This window comes from Rhincodon typus, chromosome 26 (genome assembly GCF_021869965.1).
Source record: "Rhincodon typus isolate 14 chromosome 26, sRhiTyp1.1, whole genome shotgun sequence".
In the NCBI taxonomy this organism is placed as follows: Eukaryota; Metazoa; Chordata; class Chondrichthyes; order Orectolobiformes; family Rhincodontidae; genus Rhincodon; species Rhincodon typus.
In genome coordinates, this window is record NC_063357.1 from 7000593 (window position 1) to 7015540 (window position 14948).

Genomic DNA, 14948 nt, shown 5'->3' on the forward strand with positions numbered 1-14948 from the left:
GAAACGTCAGCCTTCCTGCTCCTCTGATGCTGCTTGGCCTGCTGTGTTCATCCAGCTCTACACCTTGTTATCTCAGATTCTCCAGCATCTGCAGTTCCTACTATCTCTGGATAGGCTGGGGCTTCTTTTCACTGGAGAGGAGGAGGTTGAGAGGCGAACTTGCAGAGGTTTATAAACTCATGATGGGGAGAGGCAGGGTTAATGGTAGTTGGCCTTCCCCTAGGATTGGTGCTTTCAAGACAAGGGGGCACATATTTAAGGTGAGAGGAGGGGGACTTAAAAAGACATGAGGGGCAAATCTTTTTTAGACAGTGGGTGGCTCATGTGCGGAATGAACTTCCTGAGGAAGTGGTGGATGTGGGCACAATTACAAGGTTTAAAAGACAATTGGATAAGTACATGAATAAGAAAGGTTTGGAGGGATACAGGCCGAGCACTGGCAGGTGGGACTAATTTAGTTTGGGATTATGTTTGACATGGACTGGTTGGACCGAAGGGTCTGTTTCCGTGCTGTATGACTCTATGCATCTATAACTGTTGCTTGGGACTCTGGGCAAGGCTGGCATTTATTGTGCACTCTTAGGCAATGTGGTTCTATTGTGCCTACTTCCTGGTGTTACAAATCACCAGTCCAGAGGAATGTGGAGAAAATACATTTATTTCTTCTGAAATGTTATTTGTTATAAGCGGCAAAACATCCTGGAGAAAACAAATGGGCTGGGCGGGAAGATAATTTCTTTGCTCTTTGAAAAATCAGGCCTGAGCAAACAGTGGCCCCACATTCAAAAAAGCACAAACTCAAGATACTGAGTAGCTGCTGGGCTGGGGGCCAGGCTGAAACCCAAAAGCTCAGCAAACCCTTCAACCACAGTAGGCTCACACTTCAGCTCGAGGGCTGCACAAGTAGCTGTCCTTGACATTATCAGAATGTCACCCAGTCCCTTCAGCGCAAACTAAAATCCAAGTTGTACTTGAGGTTTAACAGTGCATTAACATACATTGTGATTCATGGCTCCAAGTTATTCCCACGGATACACGCTCCTCTTGTCCTTCGATAACAGAAAGTGGTTTGGTCATGGGGAGAGGTGGGTTGTAACAGGTAAGGGAGAAGGGACCTCCTTGAATCCTAGACTTGCCCCTTCACCATTGCACAGATTTCAGTTTTCTTTTAATTCATTCACAGCTTGCAGGTGTCACCGGCCAGGCCAGCATTTATTACATTAAATATCAACCACATTGCTTCAGTCCAGAGTCACACGGAGACGTGATAAGGATGGCAGTTTCCTTCCCTGAAGGACATTAGTGAACCAGATGGGTACTTCCTGACAATCAACAGTGGTTTCATGGTCATTATTAGATTCCTAATTCCAGATTCAAATTCTACCATCTGACCTGGCAGGATACGAACCCAATCCTCAGAATATTACCAGGGTCACTGAATTGGCTTAGTTGGCCATTCCTCAAGCTAAGAGGACCTGGGGAAGGACTGCAGTTTTCCGTCCCCAAGGGACATCAGTGAACCAGTGACAATCGACGATTTTATTTTATTTCCTCATGAAATGTGGATGTTGCTGGCCTGGCCATGCATTTATTGTCCAGTTAACGTTTTTTTTTTCCCCTTTATTCATTAACTGGATGAGGGTGTTGCTGGCTAGGCTGCATTTATTGCCCAGATGGGGAATGTCAGAAGAGATTGTCAGAACCAGGTGGGTTTTTCCCCATAAATGGATTCATCATCATCATTAGACTATTAATTCCAGATATTCTATTGAATTCAAATTCCACCACCTGCTGTGGTGGGATTCGAACCCAGGTCCCCAGAACATTATCTGGGTCTGTGGATTAACAGTCCAGCAATAATACCACTAGGCCATCACCTCCCCATCTAACCACATTACTACTGATGGTCTCACAATTACTATTCCTGAGACCAATTTTTGAATTCTAGATTTTTATATTAATTGAATGGATAGAGATGAATAGAAAATTGGCTCATGGGCAGGAAACAGCGAGGGATTTCTTTTTCAGGTTGGTGACCTGTAACCAGTGGGGTTCCACAGGGATCAGTGCTGGGACCACGACTGTTTACAAAATATATAGTAATGACTTGGAGGAAGGAAGTGAATATACTGTAGCCAAATTTGCAGATGATACAAAAATAGATGGAAAGGTAGGTTGCAAGAGGGATACAAATAGTTTGCAGAGATATTGATATGTTAAGTGGGCAAAAAATTGGCAAATGGGGTACAATGTGGGAAAATGCAAAGTTGTTTATTTTGGAAGGGAGAACAAAAGCATAGATTATTATTTAACTGAAGAAAATCAGCAGAAAGCTGCAACACAAAGGGACTTGGGTATTTGTGCATGAAGCACCCAAAAGCTAGCACATAGGGTGCAGCAGGTAATCAGGAAGGTTAAAGGAATGTTGGCTCTTATTTCAAGGGGGTTGGAGCATGAGAGTAGGCAGGTCTTACTGCAACTGTACAACGTGATGGGGAGTACAAATCTGGAGTACTGTGTGCGGTTTTGCCCCCTTAATTTAAAGGAAAGATATCATTTTATTGGAGGCAGTTCAGAGCAGACTCACTAGGATGATCCCTGGTATAGAGGGAATGCCTTATGAGCAAAGGCTAAACAGATTGGGATTCTACTCACTGGAGTTTAGAAGAATGAGAGGTGATCTCACTGAAACATATAGCATTCTTAAGGTGCTTGACAGGGCATATGCTGAGAGGATGTTTCCCTTCATGAGAGAATCTAGGATCAGATGGCACAGTGCCAGAATAAAGGGGTGCCAATTTAAGACTTAGATTAGGAGGAATTTCTTTTCTCAGAGGGTTGAGTGTGTTTGGAACTCCTTGCCACAAAGAGTTGTGAGGGCAGAGTCCTTGTGAATATTTAAGGCTGAGATCAATTCTTGATCAGTTGAGGAATCAAGGGTTAGGAAAACGCAGAAAAGTGAACACTAGGAAGGTTGGATCGGCCATGATTCTACTGAATGGTACAGCAGGCTCGAGGGGCTGAACAGGCTACTCCTGTTTGGATTTCTTATGGTTTTATGAATGTAAATTTTACCAGCTGCTATAAAGCTCCCACCACCCTCCCAGAGCATCATTCTGGGCCTCATTACCGCTATACCACGATCTCCCAACGTCAGCCTCAATAGTCAAAGTCGGTGGGGGGAGGAGATGGAGAGCGTGGACAGAATATTTTCCTTTCGAAAATCCATGCCATACCATACCATTTTATCATAACATTCAAGGCTCTGGGCCTAGTGCAGGAAAGTGGGCCTAGTGCAGGGAGCAGTATATTTCTGTTGTTACGGACTTGCTGAGACTGAAGGGCCTTTTCAGTACTGTATGATTCTAGTAGTCGGAAACGTAGGTGAGAAAGGAAAGAAACTTTGCAAGACTACTGGGACAGATCGGGGAAAGTGGAATTGATTGTGGAGCGTCGGAGCCTATACAGACGTTATAGATCAAATGGCCTCCTTCTGTGCTGTTTAATTCTTATGATAATCCTAATGCCCATTTTTACTCATACGAGTGGTTTTTATGAGCCTGACTTCACTGGTAACATCTGCTGATATGCTGCAATTTTCCTAGTTAACATGGGGAAGTGTGATTTCACCTGTACGTGTGAAGGAGTGATTGTGATTTAATTGGCATATGAGACAGAGGGAGGGAGGGAGGGAACTGATTATTTCAACAGTGTCTCCATATGGAGTGGGTGTGCGCTATAACCAGACACAGCAACACAGAAGTAAGGGCTGCGCTCTTATATTTCCTACCATTTCTCCATTTATGGGGAGAAAGGAACAGAATAGAGGAATGGTCGAAGAAAAATAAGTTATCCAACATTTAGTCATACTTTGTCCCCTTGTCTACTGTTGATTACAGTGTGCACCTTTTTAATCTGTCTTTCTTGCTCTGGTGAAAGTGTACAACACTCACTAATTTAGGCCACTTTGGTTGCCATGGCATCATCTTCTGCTAATTATCATCAGTTAAATGATGTAATCACGGGTTCGCAGTTGCTCTGTGAAGTCCCTTTCTCCCGACAATTACATCAGTTACACTACTTAAATAACAACGATGTCACGGACAAACATGCCATCGGCTTGGGGCGACAATCACTAGGCTTCCCGCAGAGACCGACAGTCAGACAAAGGGCTGCAGGGGTCACAGGCTCAAAGTTCAGGAGTCTCGGGACACAAAATGAGTGAATGGCGACAGTAAATGAACATTGTCTCAAACAGTGCGAGCAAAAAAGCAGGGAATGATTTTCAAAAAGGCTGAATGGCTGACAGCAGAACGGTGTAGAATTATTAAAGATGTTTTTAAACATGATTTCTCATGCCTGCCCCTACACAGAGAGAGTTTAAGTCGTAAATTCATTCACAGCCATGGCCCAAAGACAAGTTTGAGGCAACAACTTGCATCTGCATGGCCCCTTTGATGCAAGTTTAAAAAAAAACACAGCCCCAAGTATGGCATATAAACTAACACTGAGTCAAGGGGAGGCCAGGTGACCAAAAGATCGGACAAAGTGCTAAGGTTTTAAGCAGAAACTTCAAAAAAGGAAAGAGAGAGACAGAAGTGTGGTGGACATCGTGGAGGGTATCTCAGTGGGCGATGATGAGAGGAAGGAATCACAATGTTGTAGTGGATATCCGCATTTGGTGCCTCAGTGTGATAGGACCTCCTTCAGGTAGATTTGCTGTCACCAATTTCCCATTAGTACCAGTCTAGGGACTTTGTAATACTACATGGAGAAGGGTGACCACACAAAGATTCAGCAGAAGATGCTTAACGTTGAGTAATAATGGCTGCTCATTGCATAGTAAAGCGATAACAGGTTAGCTTAACATCTAACTGGCTATCCCCATTGCACCAGATCAGTCTCCAGGGCACTGACGTTGGCAAAGTAGAGAAAAGTCACAGGGATAGTAGAAAAGATCCTTTGAATCCGTTTATTTGAACATTTCTCTTTACCAGATTTAAAAATGTTGAAAGTGGGGATCAAAGAACATCTGTTTGGCTGACAGGCACACTCATCGTTTTGAGTGATGAGTCTCTGCTTTTCAATGGGGTGGGTCACAAAGATGGATGCGTGGCCACAGATTAGGAGCAAGTCAGGGTGAGGAAACCTTCATAGAATGATAGAATCACTACAGTGTGGAAGCAGACAGTTCGGCCCATCGAGTCCACACTCTCCACCGAAAAGCATCCCACCCAGATCCACCCTATCCCTGCAAGCCTGCATTTCTCATGGCTAATCTACCTTAACCTGCCCATTTTTGTGACTGTGGAAGGAAACTGGAGCACCCGGAGGAAACCCACAGAGACAAAGGGAGAACATGCAAACTCCACACAGTCCCCCAAAGCTGGAATCAAAGCCGGGTCTCTGGCACTGTGAGGCAGCAGTGCTAACCACTGAGCCACCATGCCGCCCTTGGGATTCAGGAATACATTAAATCACAATTGCCAACAGTAATCAAAAGGTAGGTTTTAGGGAACAACCTAAAGAGAGGTAGAAGAGTTGGTAGGCAATTCCAGAGCAGCAATGAAGGTTGGATAGAAATTTAGAATGAGTGAGATGATTCGATTCAGAATTCCTGAAGGCTTGTCAGCTTGGAGGAGTCTGGTGAAAGATAGAGAAAAGCCACAGCCATAAAAGGATCGAATGTCCAACTAACAGCAAACACATTAGCTCTTTTTGAAGAGTGATTTGACCCATACATGACAAATGCATCATTGCATTATCTATTAACAAATTGAAAATAAAACTAAGCCATAGATCAGAAGACAAACAAAGCAAACTGCTCAAGGTATTTCTTGACATCGTTTCCTCTGCCCTCCTGTATTGTCTGCTGAGGGCTTATTATTGGAGATCACGTTTACAACATAATTAAGACACAAAACAAGAATGTATGGACATGGCCATTCTCAGTCTGCAACAGGACTTGCTGCTTGCGAAGACTTTTGTAAATCTACTCAAAATAGGTGTTCAAAATCAATTACAATTATTCACCTGCCCATCTATTGTTCAATAAATTTTACATTAATATCAGAAACTAGGTCAGCTGTGATGCTTCACACATTTCAGAAGTGTGAGAACTATCCTGTGGAGACACAGGATACATGCAGTGACCAAGGAAAAGTTTAAAGCAAGCTTTTCTCTTTGCTATCCTGGACACATCACCAAATCACAGCAAGATGTCAGCAGCTAGCAATAATGCTCTTGAGATGCTGTAATAAGCTAACATTTCGCCAATGAGAGGGAACTGAAATACCAAAGCCAAAATATCAGAGGTAAGAAAAAAAGAAGTGGCCCAAAATAATAAGCAGCTTCCCTGGCTGCATCTGCTTTGCAATCCAAGTGAAATAAAAATTCTGACCAGTGTAATAAGAAATACAAAATTGATTACTTAGAAGCCATTGCTTCAGAAAAGAATGTTGATGTTTAAAAAGATCACTCTGCACAACACCCAGGCCAGTTTCCACACAAACAGAAGAAGCAGTAAGCAATGCAAAACAGCGACCTTATCCATAGTGACACCTGCAGTACACCACACAACTCAACCAACACAAAAAGTCAAAGGTAAAGCAATGGGTTAATGCTTACGGTAATGAGACACTGATGTATTTCATTACATAACAGTGACATCAGTCACATGCAAGAGTCCAAGAGGAGAGATGGAATCATCAGTCTCAAACAGCAAGATGACTTCGAGAAAGCTACTGTAATGTAAATGAAAGAGTTTGAAAGAAACACTGTCTCCAATCAGAGTCTAGTTACCAACCTAACAAGTATCCTCTTCTCAAGCAACATACAAATTGTACCCTTTGAGACCTGTGTTTCTGTGATTCTGTCCTGATGAGGGCAAAACAAAAGGTTCTGACAGTACATCCCTTTCTTCAGCAACACACAAATATATATTGCTTAAATTGAATATTTTGATGGAAGCAAGTACTTTTGCATAGAACATTGTTAAAACAAAAACAGAAATTAGATTTGTTTAAACTTCTATTTATTTATTAATGTTTGCTATCAAAACCCACAACCTAACCATATGGACAAGAAAGGCAACTCATCCCTGCTGCGCATACTGTGATTGATTTATTTACCTGGAGCGAATAAGGGAAGTATTCCTTGTTTCCCAGAAACTGGTTTACAAATACTTTACAATCACAGATGTGAACTCTTCCAAGCATTGCTTCGGAGGTGTGCCTGACCTTATCCCATCCACTTCCACATTGCCCCCTTACACCCAACAGTCACTTGAGGAATACCACGAGAGGATCAGGAAGAGAATACTCCCAGGGTAAAAAGAGCTGTTGCAACAAGCACTCATTTTGCCTAGAGTAATTGTGTAAATGCACATCACACTCAGTCTGCAAACAGCCAAAGACAGGCCTGGAGATTACAGGAAATGAAGATTATTTTCCAAAAGACACTCCTGCCAGAAAACTAGGGGGAAATTATCATAGGAGATTTAAAGTTTTATTTTAATTTTTGTGGAGTATTTTTGCTGTGTTATTAGGAAAAGGGAATTCCAAAACAATGAAGAAATAGCAGTATATTTCCAACAGAAAAAGGTAAGTGACCTGGAAGGGAACTTGAAGGTGGTGGTATTTGCAGGTATCTCCTGCCCTTACCCTTTTAGGTGGTAGAAGTTTAAAGTTTGGAAGGTGTGGTTGAAGGAGCCTTGTAGCTGCAGTTTATCTTGAAAATAGAGTACATCACTGCTACTGACAGTTGGTGGTGAAAGGAGTTGAAGGTGAAAGTGGTGCACTGGTGCCAATCAAATTGGATTACTTTGTCCTGGATGGTGTCAAACTTCTTGAGTGTTGTTGAAACTGCAACCATTCAGAAAGATGGAATGTATTCCATTACTCTCCTGACATGTGCCTTGTAGATGGTAGGACAGGCTTTAGCAAGTAGGAAATTGAATTGTTCACTTCACAATCCCGAGCCTCTGATCTGCTCTTGTGATGACAACATTTATATGGCTAGTCCAGTTCAATTTTTGGTCAATGGTAACCCCCAGAATGTTGATAGTGAGAGACTCAGTGATGGTAATGCCATTGAATGTCACGTGGTGATGGTTAGCTTCTCGTGTTGGAAATGGACATTGCCTGACACTTGCACGGTACGAATGTTACTTTTCACTTACTTACACAATAAAAATATTGGAGACAAGGGAAAGCAGGCTATGAGAGACATAAAGGCTGTAGGGGTGGAGCTGGAGAATGGCAGTAGGAGCTGGTATGAACTCAAGCAATTGAATGGCCTCCTGCACAGGGAGCTGTTTGTGCACCAGCTATTCACAATTCATAACAATGGACAAGAGGCTCAAGTGTAATATTTCAAAGTTTGCTGATGATTCAAGAATAGGCTGGAAGTGTGAATGGTGAGAACATAGAAACACCTCAGGGCAATTTAGATAAGTTGAGTAAGTGGACCAATACATGGTAAATGCAGTACAATGTGGATTACTGTGACGTTGCCCACTTCAGTAGGAAAAATCAAAATGGCACCGTATTATTTAAATGGTGATAGATTGGGAAATGTTGACGTACAAAGGGACGGTGGGCCCTTGTACACCAGTCACTGAAAGCAAGTATGCAGGTGCAACACACAGTTAGAAAGGTCATTGGTATGTTGGTCTTCATTGCAAGAGGGTTCAAAAAAGGAGCAAAGAAGACTTACTGCAGCTGTACAGAGCCTAGGATGAGACCAGAGCTGAAGCATTGTGCTCAATTTTCTTCTCCTTACTGAATAAAAGATGCACTTGCCACAGAGAGTGAGAGCTCATCAGACTGATTCCTGGGGTGACAGATTTGTCATAAGGAGGAAAGACTGGGTTGACAAGACCTGTATCCACTGGAGGTGAGAAGAACGGGAGGAGATCGCATTGAAACAAATGTAATTCTGACAGGAACTGGACAGACTGGATGCAGGGACGGTGTTTCCCTTGGCTGAGGCAATGGTGGGGATGGGGACAGACCATTTCGGATTGAGGGGGAGACAGAGAAATTTCTTCATTCAGAGAGAGGTGAGCCTGCAGAATTCACCACCACAGAGGTCCATGGAAGTGAAGTTACTGAATATGTTGAAGAACCAAATAGATAGAAATCCAAAAACTTAAAGTGTCAAGAGGTATGGGGACAGAGCAAGAGTATGGCGTTGAAACAAAGGATCAGCCATGATCATGCTGAATGGAGAAGCATGCTTGTTGGGCCAAATGGCCTACTCCTATTTCTATTAAAGACCTCAAGTGCTCCAAAAGTGATGTGTTGATGCAGCAAAGCTGGACGTGTGAAGGTGGGGCAATTGGAAGAAAATCCTGTGATGAAATCTCTAGGAGATTATCCAACCAAATGTTTGGCCAAATTTTCATGTTTTATAAATAGTGAAGAAAGCAGAGCAGGAGCAGGTAAAGAATATTAATTGGAAACACAAAAGATTGATACAATTAGAGGAAAAAATAAAAATGAGCACTGAACAGTCAGCAAAATATCAAAGAAAACAAATGAGTAACAAATGAAATTGCTTCAAATGTATTGCTTAGAAAAAGACAATGGAGACACTCAGCATCTGTGGAGAGATAGAGAAACAAAGTTCTGAAGAATCATACTAGAATCAAATCCTTAACTATTTCTCTCTCTCCCCCACAGTTGCTGCCAGACTTGCTGAGTTTTTCCAGCATTTTGTTTTTATTTATTTCTGATCTCCACCATCTGTAGTCATATGTTTTTTTTAAAATCCTGCCACACAATTTCACTGCCAAACTGGGGATTTATTGCTGGAATAAAGGTTTCTAACATCATAACAAGAGCAAATATAACAACATATACAAGACGATTGAACACAAAATGGCACCCACTGAAACCCGATTCACATGTAATGGTCCTCCACATAACAAGTCCCTCCCTTTATACAGCACTTTGAATGAATTAAAACATCCCAAGGATGGTTGACAAACAAAATTTGAACTGGGCCACAACAGGAAAGTGACTTAAAAAAAACCGGAGTTCGAAAGCTAGGTTTTAAGAGTTGTCGAAAAGGAGGGGGGGATCAGTAGAGGTATTCAGCAGCAAAGGCACAGCCACCATGACAGAAACAGAGGTGGTACAAGAGGGCAGAACCGGAAGAGGGCCGAGATATCAGAAGCTCGACAGAGGTTAAGAGACCAGTAGGCGTGATGACCTGGAACATAATCACTTTAACAAAAATATCAAAGAGGATCAAAAAGCAATGGGGACGGAGGTCTTCTGCTGCAGGGAGTAGCATCCCTACCTCTGAGCTGGGTTCGAATCCTACAGCATCTTGGGCAGAGTGCTCACAATGTTGCTCAACAGGTCGACAATGAGCCTGCGAATCTTTCCACCAACTAGTCTCCAAACAGGAAAAATATAGTTTGTGCAAAAGTATGTGGTTTACTAAATGCTTTCAGGAATTGCAGAGCCCACAAAACTGTTTATTGTATCCCATTCGTCTCCACAGCCCCAGCAGTAATTTCACGAGATCCTGCTTTTATACTGTTCAGAACACCTGGGTGCCCTGATTACCATGGGAACACAGCCTGGCAGGAAACAAAATGGGATAGAGCTGTACTACTGGTCAGTGTATATGTCAGTGAACATCAATGGTACAAAACCCCTAAGACAGTCACCACCAGGAGTGACAAAGATATTCAAGGCATGAAAACAGACTTCCAAACTTGAATTACAGAGCGGGGCAGAAGAATAGAGTCAACCCTAGAGGGATTTCAAGCCAATAATCTAATCTGGGAGTGCGAAGGCAGCTGTAAACCACTCGAGCTTTGGTTGCGCAGTTCTGAATATCTTCAGGACCCTCTCTCCAGTGCGAGAGTTAACTCCCTGTAATTCACTGAAGATTGGATTCCAGCAATCTGGTAGCGATTACATCACAAATTGAATCCTTCAGTCATCACATATCAATTGAATGCTATGCCCTGTCGACACTCCACACCCGCTGGCTGAGAGTCAGGGAGGTGAAATTGCCTTTCAGCTAGCACTTGGTAACAAGAAGTCAGCCTTAATTGTTATAAATGGCATTGCTGTGGATATATGTCTATTATATAAAAAAAATGGGCGGGCGAGAAAGATCACAATGAAAATAATCTCATCTGAGTGTTTGCAGGACAATAAACCGCTTGAGCTTTCCTTTCAGTCTAGACAGGAGAAGGATTACTGGCCAAAGCACTTGACTTTCAGTAAGTTCTGCTTATAGAAGTGGGAGAGTTTTATTGCATTCACCATAGCAACAGAGCATCCTGCTTCCCTGCCATTACGCCCCTGGAGAGAAACTGTGAGCACGGCTCACAAACAAGGCAGCAATGGATTCTCTTCCTCACACCCCACCTCAAACTCCCCCGAGTCCAGCTCAGATTTAACACCCAAACCTAGCAGCACAGTATCCACTCGGATCTGCTTCATCTCATTTCTCTCTGAAAACATGGACAGTGGTCTTGTGTGAAGAAGCCCGGGCCTGTTTGCTGGGGTTCCAACTTAACCAAAGCCACAAGGTCTGGAAGACGGACAAGAGGCAGGTGGAACGTGGGAGACGACAGCATGAGGTGGGAGCTGCTGGGAGAATGTGCTGCCTATGTGAAGTCTCAAGGTGGGGCAGAGAGGTCAGACAGACCTGGAGAGGCTCCATACTTTCTCCTGAGCACACATACGTTGGGGTCGAGTGGCCTCTTTTTATGCTACGATTATTCTACAACTGTACGCAAGGAACATTAGTGATGTGCCTTTTTTACGGGAGAGGTTGAGTTGAATGGGTCCACGTTAATTGGATTTGGATTGAGAGGAGGAGAAATTGCACACTCAGACGGTTGTGATTCTTCAGAATGCTCCCCCCTAAAGACAGAGATGGATAGATTTTAGGTTGCAAAGGAAATGGAGGAAGATGGCAATAAGACAGAAAAGGGAGCATGGGCACACACTTCACCTGTTTCAACTCAACAAAACAGTCAAGAGCCATTTGCTGGTTCATTTCTTAGTGCAATACCTTGACCAATCAGTATCAACCAGACTGTTTAAAATTTAAACAAAGCCTGGCAGTTAACGGTCAATCTCCATAGCAATGGATCTACCCATCAGTTTACTTGCTAACTAAACTGCACTGCCCTCTCAAACAATGTAAATGTTGGTTTTTGAACTAATATTCTAGTATGGCCCGACGCATGCAAGACAAAGAGCTTTGACTAAATATTTCCTTTTTTTTCAAATAATACTCAAGTTCTGCACTACCAAGCAACATCTTGCATATATGTTCTCCTGAAAGTACAGGCGATTCTAAGCTGTTGTGATAATTGCCCTCATACCTGCCCCAGCTCAGCCTGCTTTCAGCTGCGATAATATCACAAACAGCTAAAGTTGAAAATCCATTCGACAGATAAAAACCTCAGAGCAAATGATTTAGTTTTATACCAGAGACGCGAGTACAAAATGCAAGGTATTCCTGGAGTGCTGCTGAGGGAACTGCCGTGTTCTGGAGTGAGAAGTTAAATAGAGGCCCCCATCAGTCCTCTTACGTGGAAGGTGTAACATCACATTGCCACATATCACAGAGGAGCAAGGAAATTTGCCCAAGGGTGGGGTATTTCAAGGCTACGGGGCAAATTTTTAAGGTGAGAGGAAAAAGATTTTAAAAAGACATTAAGGTAATTTTTCTTTTAAAAAAAAGTGGCTCATGTGTAGAATGAACTTCCAGAGGAAGTGGTGGATGCAGGTACACTTACAACATTTACAAGGCATTTGGATAAATAAATGAATAGGAAATAGTTGGAAGGATATGGGCCAAACACAGGCAGATAGACTGTCTTAGTTTGGGATTTTGGTCAGCATGGGCTGGTTGGACAGAAGGGTCTGTTTCCTTGCTGTATGATTCTATGACTCCCTTGCAATTATCTACCCCTCAGCCAACGTCATTAAAACACAGGCCATCTGGCAGTAGCTACATTGCTGATTGTGGGAGTTTTCTATCCATTAACTGGTTCGCATATTCCCTGCAAATATGACCACACTTCAAAACAGTGCTTCATGGGTGAGCAAATGCTTTGGGATTGCTGACACTGTGAAAGGTGCTACACAAATGCAAGCATTGTTTTCTTTAACACATTAGTAGCTCTGCCATGCTTCAGTGTTTTGAGATTCCTGGACATCACAGTGCAAAGACAAAAATCAGAGAATTATTATTCTGTCTTCGTCAGAAGAACACACATCAAACCACAGAGACAATAAAGCAACAGCCCATAGCATAAGAACCTAGAAGCCAGGGTGCTCCTGTAGAAAAGAAGTCACTTCTGATTTAATTTCCCACACCTTCCCCCCACCCCACCCCACCTACCCCTGAATCCACTTACCCTTCAGACTCCTCTGTCGAAGCCGAAATCCAAACCCTTCCCGCACCGGAGACGTTGCCATGGTTACCATCACAGCCTCCCAGCAGGGGCCAGTGCAATAAGATGCAGAGCAACATTCCTTCCAGACCAGCAGGCAGGAATATCAGGCTGCCATCGGAGAGGCCCCACTTCACAAGCAAGCCGAGCCAAGGGACCATACCTGTAGGCCCTTAATGATGGGATCTTCCCATTCTCACATTCAAACATTAGCACACACAGATGGCAACTCAACCTCTCACATTCCTGGGTCATTCATCCAGATGGACTCACTTCCCAAGAATCATTTCGCTGCTGGTGGCCAGCTACGACTTCAAGATCACTATATTTAAGTTAAACAAAAACGAGGTGCTGGGAAATCTCAAAAGGTCTGACAGCATCTGTGGAGAGAAAACCATACTAACGTTTCAGGTCCAATGACCCTTCTTCAGAACACGCCATGAAAGGCTTGGACAACTAAATATACAGCAGAGAAACAGGCCCTTGGGTTCAACTTATCCATGCTTACCAGGTTTCCCAAACTGAACCAGTCCCACTTGCCTGCATTTGGCCCATATCCCTTTAAAACTTTCCTATTCATGTACCTGTCCAAATAACTTTTAAATGTTGTAACTGTACCCACCTCTACCACTTCCTCTGGCAGTTCATTCCCAATACAAACCACCTTCTGTGTGGAAAAAGTTACCCCTCAGGTCAGTTTTAAATATTTCTGTATTACTCTACAACCTGTCTCGAACACCCACCTAAGAAAGCATCCAACTAAAAATAAAGCAACTCCTCTCCCAGTCAACTGCCCTCTTGCAAACAACAGCTAAAATCCCATCAACAACCAACAGTAGGTTCCATGGCACTTGAAAAGCCAAGAGACAGAGGTTTCTCATCTCAAAACCAGAATTGTGCAGTTAGGTTTCTTGAAATGCTCTGCAGTGACGTGAACTCGCTCTTGTAAATCCCTTTGCCTGCTATCTTAATGGGAGGCATCAACCAAGTTATTTTATTCAAGTTAAAATAATGAGTGTATCATCTTGAGTTTCTGAATGTTATTAGCTTTGTTTCTTTTCCCACACTTAGTGGCACAAAGCAGACAAAACCCACGCTTACAGCTGGTTCGATCATTAGTTTGTCGTGGACCAGTTATCAGTTTGTTACCAGAGACTGCAGCTTGAGGGGTACTATAGCACATTGAGCATGGCTGACCAGGAGACACAGTCACTCTGACAGCCCACCATAAGGATTTATGAATTGATTACCAACCTGTCTGGTCTCACTCTGAACAAAGTCTCTTTTGCCATCACAGAATTGTGGATTGTTACAGTGCAGGAGGCAGCCAACTGGCTCATCGTTAAGTGAACAGTATTACCTCACACCAATCTCCTGCATTTCCCCCCCATAACCTTGTACATTAAATTTATCCAAATAATCATCCAATAGCCTCAGGTGCTTCAATCAAACCCAGAGCTTCTGACTCAAAGGCAGGCACACTACCCACTGTGCCATGACATCTCCATGC